At 35.9% G+C, this 6,336-nt stretch overlaps 1 pseudogene; it reads left to right on the top strand.

Moving 5' to 3' along the window:
• Window positions 1-6,336, top strand: part of LOC107701790 (zinc finger protein GLI2-like) — a 109,190-nt pseudogene that overhangs the window by 14,632 nt on the left and 88,222 nt on the right.

Below are 6,336 nucleotides of genomic sequence, written 5' to 3'. Positions count from 1 at the left end.
TATGAAACCAACGCGATGTCCAGTCTTTCACGTCTCCCTTCATTATATCTAATGCGACCACACCCACGCGCTGAGCGCGCTATAGATATTGTAATCATCCACGTGAAGCGCACGGCGTGTAAACTGTAGACCTTAAGTTTTTTTTTATTTTACTGTTTGCGTCGCGCTGAGAGGAATAAGACCGAATTCACCTCAAGAACTATAGGATACCTCACCACATCCCCGTGTACGCACCGCACCCGAACCACGCAGCTCTTATCCAATGCCGCCGGCTGAATTAGGCTTTGATGGATCGAGGTCTGGTTACATCCTGAATCCACCAGAGCCCAATAGGTACCCCCCTTAATACTCACAGGTATTTGGTACATGCCGGCTGGACCGGGGGCAGCCTGTGGGGCGTCCGGGACCCGGATCAGTGTCCCCACCTCCATCACCGGACACCGATCAATAAAGTGCCCTGGGTCCCCGCAACGCCAACAGGCCGGCCCAGACCTCCCCGCCGCCCTGGTGGGAGGAAGCGGATCAAGCAATTGGCCTTGAGAGAGCAGAGGAACGTTAACCCCCGAGGCGCTCGAGCTGGCCGGCCCCGCCGCCCTGGAGAGGGGCCTCAGTCCCGCGGACTCCGGCCCCGGCCCGCCCCTCCACCGGGGCTGCGCTCGCGGTGGGAGATTCCCCCGGGACCTAGGGTCCCCCAGCTCCAGTGATCGGAACCGCTGACGGTGTTGTTCGGGGTTCCGGCCAACCCGCTGGAGGATGACTCGCTTGAGGTCGTCGTAGACCAGGAGGTTCGGAACTTGCAGCTGCTGCGCAGCCATCTGGGCCTCCCCTGAGACCCGCTGGAGGATGGCTCGCTTGAGGTCGTCGTAGACCAGGAGGTTCTGAACTGGCAGCTGCTGCGCAGCCATCCGGGCCTCCCCTGACAGCAGCGGGATGAGGCGCACTGGCCAGTTCATCCGGGGCCACCCACATGCCTCGGCGGTCCTCTCAAAGAGGTCTATGAAGACCTCCGGATCATCCTGAGGGCTCAGTTTGTTCAAGGGCAGGTGGGCTGGCAGGGCCGGGGCAGATGGACTTTCCCCCGCCCGAACCTCCCGGTCTATCCAGCTCCGGAACAGCTCGCGGTCCTCCTGCTGCGTCTGGACGAAGGCCCAGGAATCGACGCTCCTGATCCTCCCTCATGTCCAGCAGCGCTGGATGGTGCTCTTGGTGGAGGCCCATCTGCCCAGGGCATAAACTCAGTTCAGTCGGTTCTCCTCCTCCGGCTAAGGATGGCCACGAGTCCCAGTCTCTCTCTCCTCACCACGTTCTCCAGTCTCTAGAAAAAGTCTTAGATCTTTGAGTTCAGCTCATGAAAAATGGGGGAAAAACAAAAGTGTTGCGTTTATAATTTTGTTCAGTGTATATATAATAATTACATCATTCATATTAAATAATAATTGAAATAATGAGTGAAATGCCTGGACCATACTTAATGTATCTCAATATTTATTTGTAAAATTGTTTGTTTGTTTGTTTTTAATTATCATATATAATAAATAAATTGAAATTACATTTTAATATTAGTAATTCTTTTAATTAGTAATTTTAATATATTAATATTTATTTAATATAAGTTATATTTAATATTTCAAGTAATTTAAATAATTTAATAATTTAAATAATATATGTTTATTAATCTTCAAATGTATATATTATACATATGAAATATTAATAATTTATGTTTTAATATTTTAAATAAAACTTATTTTATATGATTTAAATAATAATAATAATAATAATAATCATCATTATTCAATACAGTGTAGTATCTGTCTGTCTGTATGTCTGTCTGTATGTATGTGTATATATAATTCAATCCAGAGACTGACTATTTTTTATTTATTTATTTATATATTTTTTTAGTTTAGCTTAGTGAACTGTGAAATCATTGGTTTTTGGCAAATTCCCACCAGTGTTTAAAGCGATAATCGTTGGATCACAGACTTTCTCACTTACCGTCATCTCCTAAACAAAAGCTTTTAACGAAGGCCTCAGACTGATCTCAGGTCAGAAGTGTTATTTCAGTGGTTGTGATTAATGAGGCGGGCTGGTAAAGTGGGAGCTAGTTTGCTCCACTGATCGGTGCTAATGAGCTCTCACACCTGTTCAATCTCATACATGACACACCAAAGCAGACGACGGTTTAACAGAGTCGATCCGACTGCGTTTTTTTAACTCTTGGAGCGTTTATGCAAAATTAAATAAATTTTAAACAATTGATTTTGAGAGTGAAAAGTGCTTTTGTGGCCTGTAATGAATGAAGGGTGTTGTGAATGTAGAAACCGGTTTCTGGTCTGATGAGATTTGGCGAAGTTTCGCCTGTTCGGGATCATTTTCCAGCTCTCATTTGCTGTACTTTAAGAAACATCTTTATTTATTAAACATATTTGCTTTCTGATGTGTATTTCAAAATGTGCAGCGCTGTAATACTTGTTATATATTCACATGTAGGATTTCACATATTTTCCAGGAATCAGTCACCATATTTACAGTGAAAATAGCTGTTTTAACCCAGTAGTTAAAGTTTTGTATCATATTTCTCTCTCATAGTACATTGAAATAATATTTTAGTATCGCTTTTATCAGCCATAATTATGTTTAATGTATTAAATCAATTAAGCAATTGAATTAAACATTTAAAAAATAAATATAACTTGTAGTTATTATTTTTAGTATTGCTTTTATCAGCCATGTGACTTTCTGCCCGGTTTTATTTTATTTTTCACTTTTTATTTTGTATTTATTTACAAAATTATTCATAGTATATATTAAAAATGACATTAAAATATAAAAAATCTTTGATATGTAATATTAATGATAATTACGTTTAATGTATTAAATAAATTAAATAATTGAATTAAAATAGCTATTATTCTGTTATTATTTGAAGAGTTTATTTGCAAAAACAGATAACACATTTTCAAAAATCATGTTTTTTATTATGTCATCATGCTTTTATTGTGTTTTATTGTGTTAGTTAGCTGTATTTTTTAGTTATTTTTTAACCTAATCAAAATAACCCAACTGCAGTTTGATTGAGATTAATTGGAATGCACAATGAAAAAAACATGATTTTTGAAAATTGTTAAAAATGGAGTTATCTTATTCTCAATAAAATAAATATAAAAAAATCATTAGCTGCGTCCCAAATGATGCACTATACACTATGCACTTATATACTATGTACTTATGCACCATGTAGTGTAGGAATTATATAAGGTTATTTTGTCATTCATAAACGGAGTCTGATAGCCCCGCCCCCTTCGCTACGCAATTAAAGCTGCGACAGTTGATTGCATGAAGTGTCCAACATTCCGCACTTCGTTCTTTTGTTTTTTTTTGTTATTTAAAGGGATAGTTCACCCAAAAATGAAAATTCTGTCATCATTTACTCACCCTCATGTCGTTCCAAACCTGTATGAGTTGCTTTCTTATGTTGAACACAAAAGAAGATATTTTGAAGATTGATATTTTGTTTTCTTTTTGGAATTTTCAGTGTGAACGCACTACTCGCACTATTTATACTCCAAAACGTCATAGAATAGTGCATAAGTGCGCGATTTGGGATGCACCAATTATATATAATAATAATGAAATATTGTTAAATAATATAGTAATTATTCTGTGATTATGTATTCTAATTCTCAATGCTGTTATACCATGATGTTGATTTTTGGAGGTCAAAAGGTCAAGTAAAACCGTCTGTCTGCTTTCGTTGTGAATGCAGTGTTTGACGGAGGACGGTAAATAATCTGAGTCGCGTGACTGTTGGCGCTAGCTTTCATGGCCATCTGTGTGTTTGGTCTTTGACACGCGTGTTATCCCATCAAACGCAGGGCGTCTTGTCCTGAGATCTCTGACGCTCTTCACGCTCACAGAGGTGTTCGTCTTTCACTGATTTCTGTCAAACCGCCAGGACAAAGACGTACACTACTGTACACTAGATAGATCACATCTGCTGCTGTCTGTTGAGTGTGCACTGGAGCCGAGCGATTCGATGGGTTATACCATGTGACTTAGATAAATATTTACATTATTTACATATAAATGTGACAAGAACATTGGATAGTGTGAAAATACACAGTGCAACACAAATAAGTCAACGTTTTTAAAGAGTGTTTATTTGGCACTGTGAAATAAAGTCAGCTATTTTACTGAATTCATGATTCTGATTCTATTATAATGTTATTTTGACTGGTTTGAGTGATTCATTTTGAATTGAGCTGTTTTGCTTCACATTAAAAAACATCTGATATTTTTTACATTTTGCATTGCATCAAGTTCCAAAAAAAAAAATTTCAAATTAAATTCAAATCTTTCTTAAGTATTTAAATTGCTGGTTTAAAAAAAACAACAACCTAAAAACATAGGTTTAATAAGTAAACCGAGTAATTGAATTATTTGTAAATATAACATATGAATAATTAGTCACATTTAATTTAATTAGTTTAATTTAACATTCAATTAATAACAATTTAATAATTTAAATAGTACATATAATTGGTGGTAGTTATAATTAATACAGTTACATAATATAATCATTCAATCATTTTTCAATAAAGGAGAATTTATCAAATTAAAAATTACAAACAAATAAGGTTTAATAAATAAGCCAAAGTTAACTGAATAATTGAATTATTTATAAATATAACATAAGAATAATTACTTATTTACTTTAATTAATTTAATTATTCAACTTATAGTAATTGAATAATTTATTTTTTATTTAAGATAGTGAATATAATTGTAATTATTTTATATAATCATTCAATCTTTTTTCATTTAAAGGTTTTATTTAAAAAAATATATATTATTTAAAACATTTAATTGGCAGTTTATCAAGCTTAGGGTAAATAAATAAACCAAAGTTATTTTAATAATTTAATTATTCATAAATATGAAATCAAAATGAACCTTTTTTTGTTCAATTTACAGCAAAAATAGCTATAACATGATATATTCATTACTGTCAAGTTTGGAATAATTTCGTTTTTTTTTTATGGTTTTGAAAGAACACCTTTAGGCTCACCAAGGCTGCATTATTTTTATCAAGAAATGCAATAAAAGCCAGAAATATTGTAAAATGTTATTAAAATTTAAAAATATGTGATAAACTGTCATTTATTTCTGTGATCAAAGCTGAATTTTCGGCATCATTCCTCCAGTCTTCAGTGTCACATGATCCTTCAGAAATCATTTTAATATGCTGAAATTTCTGCTTAATTATTCTTTCAAAAAACATTAAAAAGTCAATCATTTCAGACTTTTGACTGCTAGTATGTACCGTTACAATGATATAATGTGATGTAAGATTTTGGCCACAGCATGAGGAATATTCCGAGCCAGATCCTCCGCTTGTAAAGACTGACGCTGTGATTTCAGTGCAGGGTGAATGTAGAGGTGAATGCAGGGTCAGATAAATGGCTTACGGGATTTATGGAGCGTCTTCATCATCCTGACGCTAGCGTTACACCCTGATTTGGGCCTGCAAAATTTGTAGCCTTAAAAACAATGAGGGAATGATGACGTCAGCGGGAAATGACTGCCAAGATGTTTTTAAGTCAACGCAATGCACTGCTGAACTGTTCATGATAAGAGCAGGAATCTGAGTTAAAGAAGTGATTTTTGACTTGATGTTGACTTGTGCCCGCGGCCGCATGGAGCATCGCTGTTGGCGAAGGAAAGCGGAAACAGATGCCATGCAGGCTCACTCGTGACCGCTAATCGGCTTACCTTGCCTTAAAAACCGCGAGAAACGAAATGGTCGAGTGACTAAACGAATCTGCTTCTGCTCACTCCAGCCATTTCAATAACGTGCCGTGATGCAGCACTGCTTTCATAAGCAGGATTTCATAAACTTTAGGTCGAGTGCACGCAGGTTTGTTTATTAGTAATAATTAATTTGAGGTCAAGCACTGTTAGGATTGATCGCGGTTAGTGTTGGAGGTTAGTTTAAATCAACAGTAAGTATTAAAGTTCAGTGTGTCATCTTGCGTGTTAGAAAGAGATCAGAATATCAGATTTCAGGTTGTCCAATCAGAACACCCTAACAAAAGCATAGCAACGCCCTGGCAACCACCTAGCTATTATTATTTTCAATATTTTATGTTTATGTTACAAATGTTTGTTATATTATATAATTCATATTGTTTTATATTTGATTGTTAAAATATTTTCATATTTATTTTTATTTTTATATATATATATATATATATATATATTTTCATTTTATATTTTATTTAGTTTTTTATATTTCACTTTTTATTTATTTTTATACATATATTTTATTTCATGTAT

Source organism: Sinocyclocheilus anshuiensis, unplaced genomic scaffold, assembly GCF_001515605.1.
Source record: "Sinocyclocheilus anshuiensis isolate Anshui unplaced genomic scaffold, SAMN03320099.WGS_v1.1 scaffold2184, whole genome shotgun sequence".
In the NCBI taxonomy this organism is placed as follows: Eukaryota; Metazoa; Chordata; class Actinopteri; order Cypriniformes; family Cyprinidae; genus Sinocyclocheilus; species Sinocyclocheilus anshuiensis.
Note: the sequence above shows the minus strand (reverse complement) of the source record. Positions and strands in the feature narration are given on the sequence as shown.